This window comes from Balaenoptera physalus (genome assembly GCF_965194825.1).
Source record: "Balaenoptera physalus genome assembly, chromosome: 10".
Lineage (NCBI taxonomy): Eukaryota > Metazoa > Chordata > Mammalia > Artiodactyla > Balaenopteridae > Balaenoptera > Balaenoptera physalus.
This window is the reverse complement of record NC_138889.1, coordinates 64,513,756-64,532,388: the sequence shown is the minus strand read 5'-3', so window position 1 is coordinate 64,532,388 and position 18,633 is coordinate 64,513,756. Positions and strand designations below refer to the sequence as shown.

General features: G+C 45.1%; 1 long non-coding RNA gene across 1 annotated transcript; it reads left to right on the top strand.

Moving 5' to 3' along the window:
• The first annotated feature begins 10,958 nt into the window (after positions 1-10,958).
• LOC309668456 lies at positions 10,959-17,447 on the top strand. Its single transcript, XR_014268245.1, has 2 exons — positions 10,959-11,553; positions 11,876-17,447. It is a non-coding gene; the product is annotated as an uncharacterized lncRNA (long non-coding RNA).
• Positions 17,448-18,633: the final 1,186 nt, after the last annotated feature.

The following is an 18,633-nucleotide window of genomic DNA, read 5'->3' as shown; positions in this document are numbered from 1 at the left end:
GCCACAAAGCAGCTCCGCCCCTTCCTCTTCCTCGGTTCCGCCGCAGCTGATCGCGTTGGCTGGCAGCCCGGGCAAGGCTAGGGAGGCGGAGGTGCAGGGGGAGTGGGCCGGGCGCGCCTGGGACCCGCCCAGGATCCCGCTTGCGATTCCGCCCAGGCTCTGACAGCTGTGCGAGGCCGCTGTAGCCGCCCAGCTCTTGCTGGAGCCGGTCATGTGTGGCTGGTGAGAGGCCCCTCCTCTCTCCAAACCTGCACTCAAATTCCTGGAATAGCTAACTGCCAGGCCCACCGGGCTTTAAACTGGGGAAGTGGAGAGGACATAGGGGGTGTTGGTGGCCAGGAGCACAGCGGGGAGGGGATTCTCACACTGTCACCTCTCTGGCCCAGAGGGCTCCGACCCTCAATTTCTTATGTTCTGCCACTGCTATCCACACCCTTGAGTCGCCCTGACTGATAATCTTTTTGACTCAGACTTCTCCAGTTGGAAGGGGCCCCGGGCTCATGCGGGGACACCCATACCTTCATTATATGGATGAGGAAACAGACTCAAAAATGGTGAAGTGGCCAAGAAAGGGTAAAGACCATACAGACAGGAACATGGATTAGAACTTGGGTCTGCCACCTTCCTGTAACCATGATGGTGAAAGCTATCATTTACTGAGCTCTATAGGATGCCCCAGGCACTGAAACAGGCACTTTATAATGACTAATCCTCAGTTCTAACAATAACCCTAAGAAGTAAGTATAATACTATTATTACCTCCATTTTACAGATGGGGAAACTGAAGCATAGGAAAGTTAAGTGGCAGAATAGCAATTAAAACCTAAACTGTGTAACTCAGTGCTTCTCCAGGATCCACAGATCTACCAAGTCCTGTCAGTTCTTGCCTTTGAGAACTTTTTTCAAGTGACTCCCCGCCCTTCCCGCCCCACATCGTATCAGATAGAGTAATTATGGTATAATAGAAAATATATTTGGTCTTATCTCCAGTTTCTGGCACTGAGCTCCTAAAACCTTTTGAATTTCCTGAGTGATAAGAGTGTCTTTTGTTACATATACAAGCCCCTTTCAATCACACCTGAATTTATGCTAATAAGGTGAGTTAAGGTGGGACCCCTAGATAGCCTCAGGATGGGGCTGGTCACCAGAAAGAACTGATCAGAGAGTGAGATGTTTCAGTCTCACCCCCAATCTTCTGGTTGGGGAAGGGGGTTGGAGACTGAGCTCTATAAAAACTCTCGCAGAGCTTCTGGGTTGGTGCACATATCAAGGTGTTGGGAGGGGGGTATACCTGCAGAGGGTGTGGAAGTTCTGTGACATTCCCCCACGCATGCCTTGCCCTATGCGTCTCTTTCATCTGGCTATTCCTGAATTGTACCCTTTGTATTAATCAGGACATGTAAGTAAGGTGTTTTCCTGAGTTCTGTGAGCTGTTCTAAGCAAATTATCAAACCTGAGTAGAGGGTCATAGAACCCTAGAATTTACAGCTGGTTGGTCAGAATTATAGGTGGCAACCTGGGACATTTTGTAAGCAGATAGGGTAGGGTGTCTCCAGAGGAAAAGAATCAGATATAGCTTTTTGACATAAGAGAAGCCATTTTAGGCCTAAGCCATTTTGTGATCTAAGCCTGGCAAAATGCCTGCCCTTCAAGAGGTCTCAGTAATAAAGATCTTAGGGGAAAAAAAGAACAAGACTGTTATCAGGCAAGAGACTAACCATAGCAAAGAGACAATAAATCAGTTGTAAAGACTCCCAGTTCTGTTTCAATGGTAAAGATCAGCCTGAAGCACTTTCTTGAGCTGTTTTTCAGAATTTAAACCCCTCTTCTGAGTGAACACCCAAGAGCCACCGGAACCTAAGGGATGATAATGTTGACCTTTTCTGACTTCAATCAACTAAAGCTGGGACTCTATCGACCTTTGCCTCAATTCTATGCAGAATTCCCCTGCTCAGGCCCCTTCTTGAATATGTATGAGCCCTTTGCTTAAAACTTCCCCAATCTTGCTGTTCAGGGAGATGCTGCTTTGGGAAAGATTCCTGGTGTTCACCTTACTTGCTACAAGTAATAAACCCTTCCTTCTCCTAATCTCTGGCTCATTTGTGTCTTTTGGCTTGACACCCACTGAGAGGTGAACCCAGTTTTCCGGTAACATTGTGACTGGCCTCTGGAGTGGGGACAATCTTGTGGGACTGAACCCTTTAATTTGTGGAATCTGATGCTAACTCCAGGTAGATAGTATCAGAATTTAATTGAATTGTTGTAAAATTTGTTGGTGTTGGAGAATTGGTTGGTGTCAAAGAAAGCACCCCCAGAACTGGTGTCAGAAGTAGGATTTGCTAGCTTGGCCCTAGCTCATGGAAACAAGTGGTTTGGGAAGAGATAGGATGAAAGGGCAGAGGACAAGGAACCTTTGATTCCTGGGTGACCTCATAGGCACCCATGGTATGAAGCAACAGATGTGCTGTAATCAATTACCAGAGGTAAATTTTACCAGTGGAATTTAGAGATAGATCCAATTCCTGGGGCATTGGTTCACTAGGTACTTCAGGAAATGGAAACTAATAAGAAAAAAGCAAACTGTATAATCTCTTGGTTATTGATATCTGTAGTAGCCAAAATGAAAGTAAGAGAGAGTGCTGGCTTGGACCTTGATTGGTCTGAGCTTCAGCTACTAGCCTCAGAGCCACCTGCACAGGGAAAAAATTATGTGGGGACGACAGCGGGTACCTCTAAGACTCTGGTCACCAAGAAGGTAGTACGTGTTGGGAGAAGACAAAACCAAGCAAACTACTAAAACCAGGGGATATAATGTGAAAGAGTTGTTTTATTTTGTAGATTAGTATCATCAACTTCCTAAATAATCTTCACTGAAATGGATTGTGAGAATGATTAATTTGGGGGCAGTATCTTTGCTTTTAAATGCTACAGAATGGAAGAGCATGTTTGGGTTGATACAAGACCCATAGCTTACTATGGAACAATTACAGATGGTTATGTGATCCAGACACACAGCAGGTTGTTCCTGAGGAAATGGCCAGGCTGTTGGATTGGATAAAAGCCACTGTAAAGTCTGTTTACCCCGATAAGGGTAATTATTCAGCAACCCTCATAAATGTCAAGTGGAACACCTCAGATAAAGCAGCTGATCTGCTTCATATGCAGGCCACGTGGAACTGGCTTTATGATGACCTGGATATTCACCCACTGACTATACCCATTACCCAGGACATGGTAAATGCTATGGTTAAGCAGGCTCCTTTTGCATGGGCATCACTTTTGCATTGACACCTCATGTAACTTTACTGCTACATAATGGAGCAGCAGTCCAAGAAGTCATATTGAATTTGTTATCTTCCCCTCATGGGTCTTACAGATGCTAATAAAAACATTATATTAATAAACAAGAGAATGGGGAGACATGGATGGGAGGATCAAGGGACTCATCCCAACAGGGTGGATATCTTTAGATGGTTATTAAGAAAGGGATTTCAAGTAGCCCCATTTCTCCTCAACTGCTACTGCTCTGCGTCTCTGTCCTTCCTCATGTAGGACACTGATGACCCTCAGGGCCCACATTCTATCTGTTCTCCAAGACCTTATCTTCCAAAGTCTCATAAACAAAAAATGTTGCGTATCACTCCAGTTCTACAAGGCTCAAGCACTGCAGTTGCCTAGATAGTTAAGATGCATGTTTAAAGAATAACTTCAGGGACTTCCGTGGTGGTCCATTTTGTTGACTCTGCACTCCCAGTGCAGGGGGCACGGCCCTGATCCCTGGTCAGGGAACTAAGATCCCATGTGCCGCATGGCATGGCCAAAAAAAAAAAAAAAAAAAAGAATAACTTCAATGAACCAAGATTCTTGCATCTTCCCATACATGGAAAAGAACTAAAATAATTAACTTGAGATGCCTGTTCTTCGTGATTAGCAGCAATCTTTTGATGTTCAACTATATGTTTGTTTGTTTTCCCAGCAAAAACCTCATATATATCCTGGCTCCTCCCTTACTTCTTTGGAGCAATTCCTCAGAGCTATCCTAGAGGCTGTCTCCTGGGCTATAGTCCCGCAGTAAGGTCTTAACTCACAAATTTACATTGCGCGTTTTTCTTTCAGTTGACAGTCTTATCCTTCACTCATATCCCATCTCCTTAATAACACCATTCTTTTGTTTTTTAATTAATTAGTTAATTATTTTTTGTCTGCGTTGGGTCTTCGTTGCTGTGCGCAGGCTTTCTCTAGTTGCAGCGAGTGGGGGCTACTCTTCGTTGCAGTGCATGGGTCTCTCATTGCGGTGGCTTCTCTTGTTGCAGAGCACAGGCTCTAGGCACGTGGGCTTCAGTAGTTGGGGTGCAGGGGCTTAGTTGCTCTGCGGCATGTGGGGTCTTCCCGGACCAGGGCTTGAACCTGTGTCCCCTGCATTGGCAGGTGGATTCTTAACCACTGCGCCATCAGGGAAGCTCCAATAACACCATTCTTGATCACTCCCTCCTTTTTCATTTGCCCAGTCCTCTTTTTCACAGTGTTTTCACATATATTGTTGCTTTTGATGGAACCATCACTTGCTGCATATCAAGCATCCTTATTCTTATGGATAAGTGATCAAACGCCCCTCTTCCTCTGACATGGATGACATTGTTCTCCAGAAATCAGATTCTGAGAAAGAGATTAACATTCAAGAGGTTTGGGAATTCCCTAGTGGTCCAGTGGTTAAGAGTCTGCGCTTTCACTGCTGTGGGCCCGGGTTTGATACCTGGTCGGGGAACTAAGAGGCACGGCCAAAAAAACAAAAAGAAAAAGCAAGAGATTTATTAGGAGGTACTCTTGGAATCTACAGCTGTGGGAGGAAAGGGAAGGCAGCAGGGTGGAGCAGAGGGACCAGTGGAGCTGCGATGCTGTCTCCGCAGAGGACCCAGTGGATTTTATGGGCGTGTTGAAGCTGAGATGACCCTTCAGAGTTGTCCTGAAATAGGGTGAGGGGCAGCTTCATTTGGGGAAGTCCCAGTAGCTGATCTCAGGACAGCAACTGATACCTATCGTTTTCCTCTTCTAGACCTTTTAGATTTCCTTCACTCTTAGCTAGCACTCCTGCTGATTTCAGTGGCTCACCTGATGATGCGACCCAGACTTTTCCCTTCAGGGGTCTGAGCCGTGGCATCCATGCTCTCCTCAAGTCATAGCAGCTGCACTTGTCATTACTGTCAAAAAGCAGAGCAGGGGAGTATCAAGAGGCTCCCAAGTGGACCAGCTGGTGCCAAACACGTTCCCTTACGTCTCCTTTGTGTAACAGCCATCCTGCCTCCCCTTATTTATTTATTTATTTATTTATTGGGTTGGCAAAAAAGTTCGTTCCGGTTTTTTGTAACATGAAAAACCCAAATGAACTTTTTGGCTAACCTAATATTTATTTATTTATGGCTGTGCTGCACGGCTTGAAGGATCTTAGCTTCCGGACCAGGGATTGAGCCCGCACCCTGGGCAGTGAAAGCGCGGAGTCCTAACCACTGGACCACCAGGGAATTCCCCCCATCCTGCCTTCCCTTGTTCTTGTGATCAGGATTTACTTTGTAGTCCACATGGCGATGCCTCTTCTTGCCTGCTGGTCCCTTCACACAAGGAGCCCAGAGTTCCTATACAGCAGCCATACTCTCTCTCCTGTTGGACGCATTTTCTGTTTGGGAGCCAGAAACTCTAAACATGAGATCCTAGAGTTGTAGGGGCAGGAAATACAAATTGCCCAAGTGGATCACAGGAGTGATGGTAAGCACGCCATTCCTGTTTCCCTCTCCCCTTGTTTCTAGACTCACATGTTCTATCTATTGGGCACACAGCTCCATATAAAGGTTGTTGTATTAAAGTAGACACTGCATGCTGGAAGATGGCACTTGTTTTTGCTGCTAGCAGCTTAGGCACTGTCAGTGGCAAAAGCTGTGTCAGCCTTGGTAAGTGGGAGCCCTTGCTATTGGGCCTATGCTAGTGGGGGCTTCTGTTGGTTATATGCTGCCACCTAGCCTCTTTTTTGGGGGGAAAGTACTATCATTTCCATCGCTATCAGTGAGCCCAGCTCAGTAGCGGCATTTCCTACCATTGGTCTTGGCCTATACAGGAGAGCCATGACGGAGATTCTTAGTGATGCTGGTGCCCTTCTCATCACACATTCCTTATTGCTTTCATAAATTGTGTATCCTCCAGGCTGCCCCAAGGAACATAATTATTTAGTGGGTTTTCCAGCCTGATATATCCATTCTCAATGCCCACTTTCTGAGCCTTTTATTTATTTTTATTCTTTGAAGACATTTATTTAATTTATTTATTTTTGGCTGCATTGGGTCTTTGTTGCTGCATGCGGGCTTTCTCTAGTTGTGGCGAGTGGGGCCTGCTCTTCGTTGTGGTGCGCGGGCTTCTCATTGCAGTGGCTTCTCTTGTTGCAGAGCATAGGCTCTAGGCGCACGGGCTTCAGTAGTTGCAGCACGTGGGCTCAGTAGTTGTGGCACATGGGCTTAGTTGCTCTGCAGCATGTGGGATCTTCCCGGACCAGGGATCGAAACTGTGTCCCCTGCATTGGCAGGTGGATTCTTAACCACTACGCCACCAGGGAAGTCTCTTTTCTGAGCCTTTTAAATCCTCCCTGTCAGTTATGGCATTTCTTCCTCACTTGGTATGGGCCATCACTTATTTTGATGTGATTTATTTATTTATTTTTAATTTTTATTGAAGTATAGTTGATTTACAATGTTGTGTTAATTTCAGGTGTACAACAAAGTGAATCAGTTATACATATACATATATCCACTCTCTCTCTCTTTTTTTTTTTGGATTCTTTTCCCAAATAGGCCATTACAGAGTATTAAGTAGAGTTAGTTCCCTGTGCTATACAGCAGGTTCTTATTAGTTATCTATTTTATATATAGTAGTGTGTATATGTCAATCCCAAACATTTTTGATGCTTTTAACTGCTGATTATTTTCAACTTTCCATTATCTTTTCCAGAGTTTTGATCAAGCTTAGCTATAGTCACTCAATTCCGTTATCCTTTTTAAAAATTTTTATTTTTATTTAGGTACAGTTGATTTACAATTTTGTGTTAGTTTCAGGTATACAAAAAAGTGATTCAGTTTTATATACATATATATAAAAGAATATATATAATATATATATAAAATAATCTTTTTCAGATTCTTTTCCCTTATAGGTTATTACAAAACATTGAAACATTGAGTATATTCCCTGTGCTATACAGTAAGACCTTGCTGTTTATCTATTTTATACATAGTAGTATGTATATGTTAATCCCAAACTCCTAATTTATCCCTCCTCCTCCTTCCTCTTTGGTAACCATAAGTTTGTTTTTTATGTCTGTGGGTCTATTTCTGTTTTGTAGATAAATTTATTTGTACTTTTTTTTTTTTTTTTAGATTCCACATATAAGTGGTATCATGATATTTGTCTTTGTCTGGTTTACTTCACTTAGTATGATAATCTCTAGGTCCATCCATGTTGCTGCAAATGGCATTATTTCATTCTTTTTTTAAAAAATTTATTTATTTTTGGCTGCGTTGGGTCTTTGTTGCTGTATGTGGGCTTTCTCTAGATGTGGCGAGCGGGGGCTGCTCTTCGTTGCGGTGCGCAGGCTTCTCATTGCAGTGGCTTCTCTTGTTGCGGAGCATGGGCTCTAGGTGCACGGGCTTCAGTAGTTGCAGCACGTGGGCTCAGTAGCTGTGGCACATGGGCTTAGTTGCTCTGCGGCATGTGGAATCTTCCCGGACCAGGGATCGAACCCGTGTCCCCAGCATTGGCAGGCGGATTCTTAACCACTGTGCCACCAGGGAAGCCCTCATTCTTTTTTAAGACTGAGCAATTCCCTTATCCTTATAGTTACTATTTCCCTCATGTTTCTCAAAAGCCTGATGCATTTCTTGCCACCAGTAGGGTCTCTCCAAGCTCCACCTGACCAGTGACAGGGTCCTCACTGTCAGCTGGGTGGTGAGTGATCCAGCTCCCAAATCCCATCCCAGCATGTGCTTTTTCAGAGACCCCTGGTACCAACTGTTACGGGTTGAGTTACCCAAGAATCAGACCCTAGGATGGAGATGAACTTGCAGCAGGTGTATTAGGGAGTGGTCTCAGGATCACCACCTGTGGCAGAAAGGAAGAAAGTAGGCCTGGCAGAGAGAGAGGACTAGCTTTGATGCATTCCCTACAGAGGCCGCAGCTGACCCTACAGTGAACTCTGAAGCTGAGATGACCCTTCAGGATTGTTCCAAGCTGAGGCAAGGGGATTGGACCTTTTTTCTCCGCCAAAACAGATCAGTCATAGGATGAGGGCTGCCCCAGAAAGCGGGTATAGCCTTGGGCGAGGTGGTCGTCCTAGGTGGAGGCTCCTATAGTGCCTCATTCTTGAGGGCCATGTTCCAGCAGCACCCCAGCAGCTGGAGGAGTGAGTCCTTCATACCTGAAGGGGAACCTGGGGGCATAACACCACGTCCACTGCACTCATTCCCAATGTCTGTCTTAGGATAGGGCACAGATACAACCTGGATATCCTGTGGCCTAAGAGTCATTATGACTGGGGCTCTGCAGGGCTGGTAGTGAGAGTGGTCAAGGACAACTTTATTCTTGATTTTCTCCAGCCTTTAGAACCACTGAAACCTATTTTTGAGGCTCCCAGCCTCCTGGACAATGGGGAGAACTTGGGGAAGGGAAGGGGAGCCCAGTGTTTAAAGATCTAAGGCTCACACATTCCCTGCTGCCATCGCAGATTGGGTTCCAGTCTAGGAGAGTGATTGGCAGTGGGATAATATGGGCTGCCTGGTTGGGACCGTGAACTTCCTAGTTAATTTGGGCTAATTTGATCCCATTTAGGGTACCTAATGTTCCATTTTGTCAGGAAACCTGTTCAAATTCTATACAGGTAACCAGTCAATTCTTGGGCTGCTTGCGAAACTACAAATTAAATCTGTAATTCATCAGCAGCCAAGAACTGATGGGGAAAGGTCTCCCTCTTGTGGAATTTTTAGGGAGTACCAGAGACCCTGAAGAATTGGTTTCTTCTGACAGGCAGTTCCAGCGCAGTGCTTACAGAGCCCGCTGTGGCAGGGCAGTGACTAAGGGTGTGGGCTTTAGAATCAGGCTCCTAGGTTGGAATCCTGGCTCTGCCACTCGCTGGTTGTGTGACCCTGCAAAGCATGTCACTTTCTGAACTTCAGTTTCTTCCTGTGTGACGTGGAGATAATAGTACAGGGCTGTGGTGAAGATTCAGTGAGCTAAAGAGTTCTTAGAGCAATACACAGCAATACAGCGTCTGCATCTGCCATCTGTATTGACGATCATTGATTTAATTTAATGAGGTCCAACTCCCAGCCCTCCCCGGCTTCCCACCCCCCATTCACGGGGTCCACTGTCAGGGGAGAGGAACTCTGGCTGCAGTGAGGTGAAGGCCAAAGGAAAGAATGTGGGAAACTTTGAAACCCACCCCCCCCACCCCCCGCCCCGCTCCACCTAAGATGTAGGGAACGTTTATTTAACAGACAGTAACCGCTCCTTTTATAGCCAGGAAGTCATGCATTCATTCACTCAAAACACATACACACACAGACACACACACATACACATATACACACTGATTTGTCAAAACAAAACCCTCATTGAATTCAGTCTCCCTAAAAAAGCCCTACTGTATAGTCACCTATTGTTATTCATGCAGCCTTCCGGGGCCTCAATCTCCCCACCCCTAAACTTCTCATCAAAGGATTCACTCAATACAAACAATTCTCCTCTGAAAGGAGAGGGAAGAATTCTGCATCTAAGAAAAATATAATTAGAAATTTCTCTATATTGTTATACAGTTGGCCGTCGGTATCCGTGGGGGATTGGTTCCGGGAGCTCGGGAGATACCAAAATCCACTGGATGCTCAAACCCCTTGTATAAAATGGCATCGTACAATGAGTACAGTCGGCCCTCCATATCCGCGTGTTTGGCACCCGTGGAGTTAAGCAACCACTCAGATGGTTGAATCCGTGAATGCCAAACTCGTGGATACCGAGGACCAATCGTGCTAGTAACTGAGCAATTCTAATCAGTCGGATGAGTGCTTCACCGGTTTAAGTGAGAGGAGTCCTGGGAGCAGAGAGGAGGAGCATCTCCTGCAACTGAGGGCCCTCGCGGAGGTTTCCAGAGGAAGAGATTTGTGTGCATAGATGTGGGAGGACTGATGCTCCGGCACAGGGAACCTCTCGCACCGTCCTCTGGCGGGGGAGGGCTGGGCAGGTTTGGGAACTGGGAGAGAAGACGGGAGCCCTGAGAGGGAGTCGGACTGGGAAAGGGCCAAGAGCTGAGGCTGGAGAGGCTGGCACCGGCTGAACTAGGAGGATTGCGTTAAAGAGTTTAGTCTTAATCCTCAAAGGAATGGGTGTATTTATTATTAATTTTCTTCCTTCCTTCATCTGGCCAGCTGGCCATTCAGGTGACAAACACTTTGGGGAGTCTACTCTGTGCCCCGTATTGTGCCAGGGAGCACGAGACACAGAGATGACTAAGACGAATGGATAAAGAAGATGGGGCACATATGTACAATGGAGTATTACTCAACCATAAAAAGAAATGAAATTGAGTTATTTGTAGCGAGGTGGATGGACCTATAGTCTGTCATACAGAGTGAAGTCAGTCAGAAAGAGAAAAACAAATACGGTATGCTAACACATATATATGGAATCTAAAAAACAAACAAAAAATGGTCATGAAGAACCTAGAGGCAGGACAGGAATAAAGACGCAGACCTACTAGAGAATGGACGTGAAGATACGGGGAGGGGGAAGGGTAAGCTGGGATGAAGTGAGAGAGTGGCATGGACATATATACACTACCAAATGTAAAATAGATAGCTAGTGGGAAGCAGCTGCATAGCACAGGGAGATCAGCTCGGTGCTTTGTGACCACCTAGAGGGGTGGGATAGGGAGGGTGGGAGGGAGGGAGACGCAACAGGGAAGAGATATCGGAACATGTGTATATGTATAACTGATTCACTTTGTTATAAAGCAGAAACTAACACACCACTGTAAAGCAATTATATTCCAATAAAGATGTTAAAAAAAAAAAAAAAAGACAGCAGCAGCTCCCTCAGACAGCTCTGTGGACCTGTGGGAAGATACAGATAAGAAAGCACAGACCTACAATAAAGGTCTCTCAGTGGGGACTTCCCTGGTGGCGCAGTGGTTAAGAATCCGCCTGCCAATGTAGAGGACAGGGGATTGAGCCCTGGGCCAGGAAGATCCCACATGCCGGTCAACTAAGCCCATGTGCCACAACTACTGAGCCCGTGCTCCGCAGCAAGAAAAGCCACCGCAATGAGAAGCTCACACAACGAAGAGTAGCCCCCGCTCACCGCAACTAGAGAAAGCCCGCGTGCAGCAACGAAGACCCAATGCAGCCAAAAATAAATAAATAAATAAATTTATTAGAAAAAAAGAATGGTTGCTTAAATAAATTAGACGTGAGAGTATACGTAAAGGAACAAAGGCATGAAATATTATGCAACAAAGGGAAATTTTTGAAAGTTTAGATGAAGGGTACTTTTTTTTTTTTTAAAGATGATTTTTTTTTTAAATTAATTAATTAATTTATGGCTGTGTTGGGTCTTCGTTTCTGTGCCAGGGCTTTCTGTAGTTGTGGCAGGCGGGGGCCACTCTTCATCGCGGCGCGTGGACCTCTCACTATCGCGGCCTCTCTTGTTGAGAAGCACAGACTCCAGACGCGCAGGCTCAGTAATTGTAGCTCACGGGCCCAGTTGCTCCGCGGCATGTGGGATCTTCCCAGACCAGGGCTCGAACCCGTGTCCCCTGCATTGGCAGGCAGATTCTCAACCACTGCGCCACCAGGGAAGCCTGAAGGGTACTTTTGAGAGGAGATGCAAGAGAGGTGGGTGGCCAGGGACCAGATCTTGAAGAGTTTAGCTACAATCTGGACAAGTGAGTCACTAAAGGATCCTTTAATCAGGGGTCTGTCCCCATAAGCTATTGCGTTGCAATGAGGAAGGGCCAGAAGATCAGCTGGTAAAGAATGGTGATAGGTCAAGTTAGAGATGATGAATTTTGAAAAGTGGCATTGAAGAGGGGCTTTCTGCAGGGCGTACAGATAGAAGAGATATTTGACAGCGGCCTCAAAAGAACCAACTGGACACTGTGGGGAGGGAACTCTTGATACCTTCCAAGCAGCCACATCAGATCCATAGGTAAATAAGTGAAAAAAGTGAATACTCGAGTTAAAGACAGCAGGATTTCTGGCTTGGGAGATAGGCAGATGGAGCACACGTGTAAGTGTTGGCCCGGGGCAAGAAAAGAGATACAGCTTCCCCGAGGCTGAAGGTGCTGCACTTCGGCCTTGTGTAGGGGGAGGAAGAAGACAGAAAGTGAAGGGATTTCAAAGTCCCTGTGGCCCCCAGCGGGTAGGAGTTTGAGGCCGCACGGGCCCTGGTCTGTACTGCCTTCTCCCTCATCTAACATCTTATCCTTCAGGTCTCAGCTCAGCCACTCGGACACGCACAGGGTGCGTCTCCACACAGCACGCACGTCAGGCGCCCAGCCTGAGACAGTTACCCAGTTACCGGATGTCTGCGAGGGCACAGCTTCAGTGTCACTGCTCTGTCCCCACTTCCTGGAACGGTGCTCACTGTTTATTTGTTTCTGAGAAAGGAGTGAGGCTGAGGCGGGGGTCTGGAGGAGAATGTTGACAGTACAGAGACAGCAGAAGGACAAAGAATTTAAGGAGAAACAACCAACCTTATTGACAAGTATGCCTGGAAATCCAGGTCAAAAGGTACAAACTTCCAATCATAAGATAAACAAGTACTGGGGATGTCATGTACAACATGATGAGTGTAGTTAACCCTGCCATATGGTATATTTGGAAGTAGTTAAGAGAGTAGATGCTGAGAGTTCTCATTGCGAGGGGGAAAAATGCATTTTTTTCTTTTGCTTTTTTGGTATCTACATGAGATGGTGGATGTTAACTAAACTTCTTGTGGTCATCATTTCACAATATATGTAAGTCAAGTCATTATGCTGTACACCTTAAACTTACACAGAGATATATGTCAAATATATCTCAATAAAACTGAAAAAAAAAAAAAGACTGGGAATCCAGATATTAGAAACAGGAAAAAAAAATGATCCAAAACCTGAGAAAAGATGAACTCTTATGCTATTGCCCAGATGGTCAAGTTGAACCACTTGGATAGACTAAATGGAAAAGAACCTTGTTGTTTGATCTGATTGATCTGATTAACAGTCCCTTTTAGAAAGTTAGAATTTAACCCTCTCAGTTGCGCATTAGTCTTGTGATGGGCCTAATGATCTTTAACCAAACATGTTTTTCTTGCATCTTAGCTAATAATTTTATCTACATACTCCTTTTTCCTCCAAAGAAAAAATTGTTTTCAACTGGGTTTCTTGGAAGCCTAGATCCCTTGAGGGATAGCTTAAAATAAAACTTTAACCCTTGATTAAATCAACTTGTTTGAGAAGTTGCTTTAACAAGGCCATTGCTTGGCTTTGTGTAATACCACCCACACTTTTCTGTTACACCAGTGTAGGCACCATACCCCAGTAAGGTGTTTCAGAGACCATCTTGGAGATGGGAGAATGAACAGGGAGGATTTCAATGTTTTTAACAGCCAGTTTTCTTAAAATTGAAAAAGTAATATATACACATGTTAAAAATTGTTTTTAAGTACTTTAATGGGTATACTTTAAATAGAGGATGCCTTCTTCCTACCCCAAACTCCTGAGCCTTTCTCTGGAGAGAACCATGACTACTTCTCTGTGTGTTTGTAGAATGTTCCTGCCATAATGTGTGTGTGTGTGTGTGTGTGTGTGTGTGTACGTGTGTGTAACAGAATGTTGAATGGGACTCTTTTTTTTAATAAATTAATTTTATTATTTACTTTTATTTATTTATTTATATTATTTATTTATTTATTTGGCTGCGTTCGGTCTTCGTTGCTGCCCCCAGGCTTTTCTCTGGTTGTGGCGAGTGGGGGCTACTCTTTGTTGCGGTGCGCAGGTTTCTCATTGCGGTGGCTTCTCTTATTGCGGAGCATGGGCTCTAGGCATGCGGGCTCAGTAGTTGTGGCGCACAGGCTTAGTTGCTCTGCGGCATGTGGGGTCTTCCCGGACCAGGGCTTGAACCTGTGTCCCCTGCATTGGCAGGCGGATTCTTAACCACTGCGCCACCAGGGAAGCCCGAATGAGGCTTCTGATATCTAAATATTTTGACAAATGCTCTAGCCTTAGGCAATACACATACCTAAAGGATTACTTAAAAGTTGGCTGAATAGATCCTTTGACCTTCACCCTAGCATCCACCTTCAGTCTATATAAGTCTGAAATTCTATGAAAGTTAAAGCATAAGGGGCAAGTGCTATGGTTTTCTAAGTATGTTTGTGTATGTGTGTGTGTCAGATGGGGAGAGGGGCGCGGTGTTCCAAGGAAACCACTCAGAGTGATTGGGAACCTGGTAACTTTCTTGGGGAGAAAGTCTTGGGAGAGTTGCAGAAACATATACCCAGTGCAATCTCAATGACGCTACCAGGGCAAAGTGTGGTGAGAGAGTTCTTGGAAGAGCTGAAATGTGACACAGAGTTTGCTGTCTTCTTTCCAGCTATGTCTTTCAAGTAAACTCTTGTGCAAATATGCTCTGGGGACTCTGGAGGAGCCAACTGTGGGAGGTGAAGGAGGTGGATGGAGAATGAAAGGGCTATTCACATCTTCTTTCATCACTACAAGTCCCCAGGCCACAGAACTGGACTGAGCTGGAAGTGCAAGGTTAACGGGGGAAATTCTGAATTGGAAATGTCTTGAATTTTGATTTAGGCAGAACAGAATCATTTCAATACCTCGAAGTGAGTTTAGTTTTATTTTATTTATTTTATTTTATTTATTATTTTGGCCGCACTGCGCGACCTGTGGGATCTTAGTTCCCTGACCAGGGATGGAACCTGTGTCCCCTGCAGAGGAAGCATGGAGTCTTAACCACTGGACCACCAGGGAAATCCTGAGTTTAGTTTTAATTACCAATGTGAGACTCTTTCCATCTGAAAGTGACCAGAAATCTATGAGATCTATTTGAGACATCATGGGAAGGGGGTGTGAAAGGGCATTCAATGCAGCCTGGGTGAAGGCTGTGGTAGGAAAGAAAGCTGAGACATGATTGTACTTCACTGAGTTCAGTTCATTTAATATTCCATTGCATGTGTATTTATAGGCAACAATACAAAATACACAAAGGAAAAAAGGTACATTGTTTCTTTCACTTAGCAAAGTATCTTTTCATGTCAACATACAGAGAGCTAACTTTGGGGCGGTTCCAGGGAGCCAGTTAATCACACTGGGTCCTCACTGGATTCTGAATGGAGGGTAAATGCCCAGAGGCAGATGGGGATGGAGGGGCACCATCTGCTTTAACCTGGTACTGTGCTGGAGGAGGATGCTGAGGCCGGAGGCCAGCGTGAGACTTCCTATGAATCGTCTCCTGAAGCCACCCTTCAGCAAGATTCAGACTTTGGGACAATCTGTGGGGAAAATTCGGGCTATAGAACAGTTCTTTACTCAGCTAGAAGCATAGAGGATCACAGCCTGGCCCCTAGCCCATCTACTGGGAGAGAGCAACACACTTTTATACTTGCAAATTCCTATGAATAAATGATTTTTGAGTACTCATTCTCATATATTCATTCATTTACAAATCACTACATATAAATTTACTGTTGCATTATTTTTCTTTAAAAAATTATTAAAATATAAATTTAAGAGAATGAAATAAAAATAAAAATAAATACTTCTTCTCATAGCCTAATATTTTATTCTCGCATCTCAGTGGATTGACTGGTGCACTGCCTGGGATGTGTATACTCTGCTGCTCTAGAAGGAGGGGAGCGAGAGTGGAGGAAGCGTGTGCTCCGTGTGGGCCTGCAAGCCCTATGTGAGAGCAAGAGCCAGAAGACTGGGCCGTGGTTTAGCAGCCACTTGCCTCATTTCACCAACTGAGTCACGAGTTTGGCGAGAGGAGAAAGAGACCTGAAGTACTCTTTCAATAGAGTTCTCTTCTGGAGAATGTGTTACCCAAAAACTGGATTCACCTCTGGGCGTGTGTCGAGCTAAAAGACACAACCAAGGCAAAGATTGAGAGAAGGAAGGATTTATTACCTGCAGGAAGTAAGGAGAACCAGGGATCTTTGGGAAAGACTAGGGATCTTTCCCAAAGCAGTGTCTCCATGAACAACAAAATCAGGGAAGTTTCAAGTTAAGGGTACATGCATATCCATGATGGGGCTTGGGTGACTGCAGAGTCCAAGCTTTAGTTGAGAGAAGTCACGAGGGTCAGAAAAGGTCAACATTTCATCCCTTAGGTTCCAGTTGGTCTCGTGGTTGAGCACCTGAGGAGGGTTTAAATTCTGCAAAACAGCTCAAGACAATGCTTTAGGGTAGTCTTTGAAACAGAACTGGGGGCCTTTACAGCTGATTTGTTATCTTTGCTATTACTACTTCTTTTGACTGATAACAGTTTATTTCTGCATTCTTTTGTTCCCTTAAGATCATTCATTACTGAGACCTGTTCAAGGGCTAGCTTTGTGGCCAGGCTTAGATCACAAAGTGGTTTAGGTCAAAAATGGCTTCTCTTATGTCAAGAAAGCCACTCCTGGTTTTCTTTCCCTGGAGACCCCCTACCTTATCTGCTCACAAATGTAGCAGAAGTACTTCCCCTCCATGAAAACTTGAAGAATGCTGTAATAAGCACCTTCTACTCTAAAATTTAAAAGCAGTTTAGTATCCCACTATAAATAATCATGAGATATCTTGGAATATTTTTCTTTATGTGTGTGTGTGTGTTTCCTTTCTGCATTTTCTTCCTCTAGACAGAGGGTGGGTAAACTACTGTCCATGGGCCAAATCTGGCCCATTGTTGTTTTTCTGGGACAGTCTATAACTAAGAATGGTTTTTACACTTTTCAATAGTTAAAGAGGGGACTTCCCTGGTAGTGCAGTGGTTAAGAATCTGCCTGCCAATGCAGGGGGCATGGGTTCGCTCCCTGGTCTGGGAAGATCCCACATGCTGTGGAGCAATTAAGCCCATGTGCCACAACTACTAAGCCTGCTCTCTACAGCTTGCGAGCCACAACTACTGAGCCCACGTACTGCAACTACTGAAGCCCATGCGCCTGGAGCCCATGCTCCGCAACAAGAGAAGCCACCGCAATAAGCCTGCGCACTGCAACGAAGAGTAGCTCCCGCTCACTGCAATAGAGAAAGCCCATGCGCAGCAACGAAGACCCAACGCAACCAAAAAAAAAATAAAAGTTAAAGAAAATCAAAAGAAGAATAATACGTTGTGGCATACAAAAGTTACAGGAAATTCAAATTTCAATGCCTATAAATAAAGTTTTATTGGAACACAGACACCCTCCCTAGTTTATGATTGTCTATGGCTGCTTTTACACCAGTATGGCAGAGCTGAGTAGTTGCAACAGAGGTTCTATGACCCTGGAACCTAAAGTGTTTCCTATCTGGCCCTTTACAGGAAATATTTGCTGCCCAGGGCTCTAGACAGTGGGAAATACATACTACCTCAAGGAAATTTAGGATTATGCTAGTAGGAGGAATGCAAATAGAAGCAAAGGGCTAATGTTTAGAGTAGAGTAGAGTAGTGTGTGTGTGTGTGTGTGTGTGTGTGTGTGTGTGTGTGTGTGTATCTGGGCGTAGTGTTTATTTTCAAACAAGCTTTGGGGAATAAAAAGGGAAGGGGATCAAGGCATGGAGTTTATGTCATTACAATAGATAGGGAACAGAACAGGGATAGGCAGGTAATTCAAATCCCACATCCTTGCCCTGGAGAAACTAGATAAGGGTCATGGGGACTTCTGATAGCAAGGAGATGGTAGTGATAGGTAGGCTGGGAGTCTGGACTGGGAGTGACTCTTATTCCAGGGTCAGCACCAAGATGCCTGAGCCCGTACCACCTCCATCAGCCAGAATCAGGAAGCTGGGCAGAAGCTATGCCCTGGGGCTTCCTTGGTGGCGCAGTGGTTGAGAATCTGCCTGCCGATGCAGGGGACACGGGTTCGAGTCCTGGTCTGGGAAGATCCCACATGCCGCGGAGCAACTAGGTCCGTGAGCCACAACTACTGAGCCTGCGCATCTGGAGCCTGTGCTCCGCAACAAGAGAGGCCGCAACAGTGAGAGGCCCGCGCACCGCGATGAAGAGTGGCCCCCACTTGCCGCAACTAGAGAAAGCCCTCACACAGAAACGAAGACCCAACACAGCCAAAAATAAATAAATAAATAAATAAAATAAAAATTAAAACAAAACAAAACAAAACAAAACAACTCACATTATTTAAAAAAAAAAAAAAAAAAGAAGCTATGCCCTGTGGACTGCCTGTCAACAGTCACATGACCACCCCATGTCACCAGTGTTGGCTGATGATCTCCCAGTCATCGTTGGGAGGAGGTTCCCCATCCACTATGCGTACACGTTACTAATGATGAAGGTTACCTGTGTGTGTGTCCTGAGACAGTGCTGCACCCCAACCATACTGCCCCATGTGGACACCCCACTTTCAATGACTCAGGATATTTTGAGC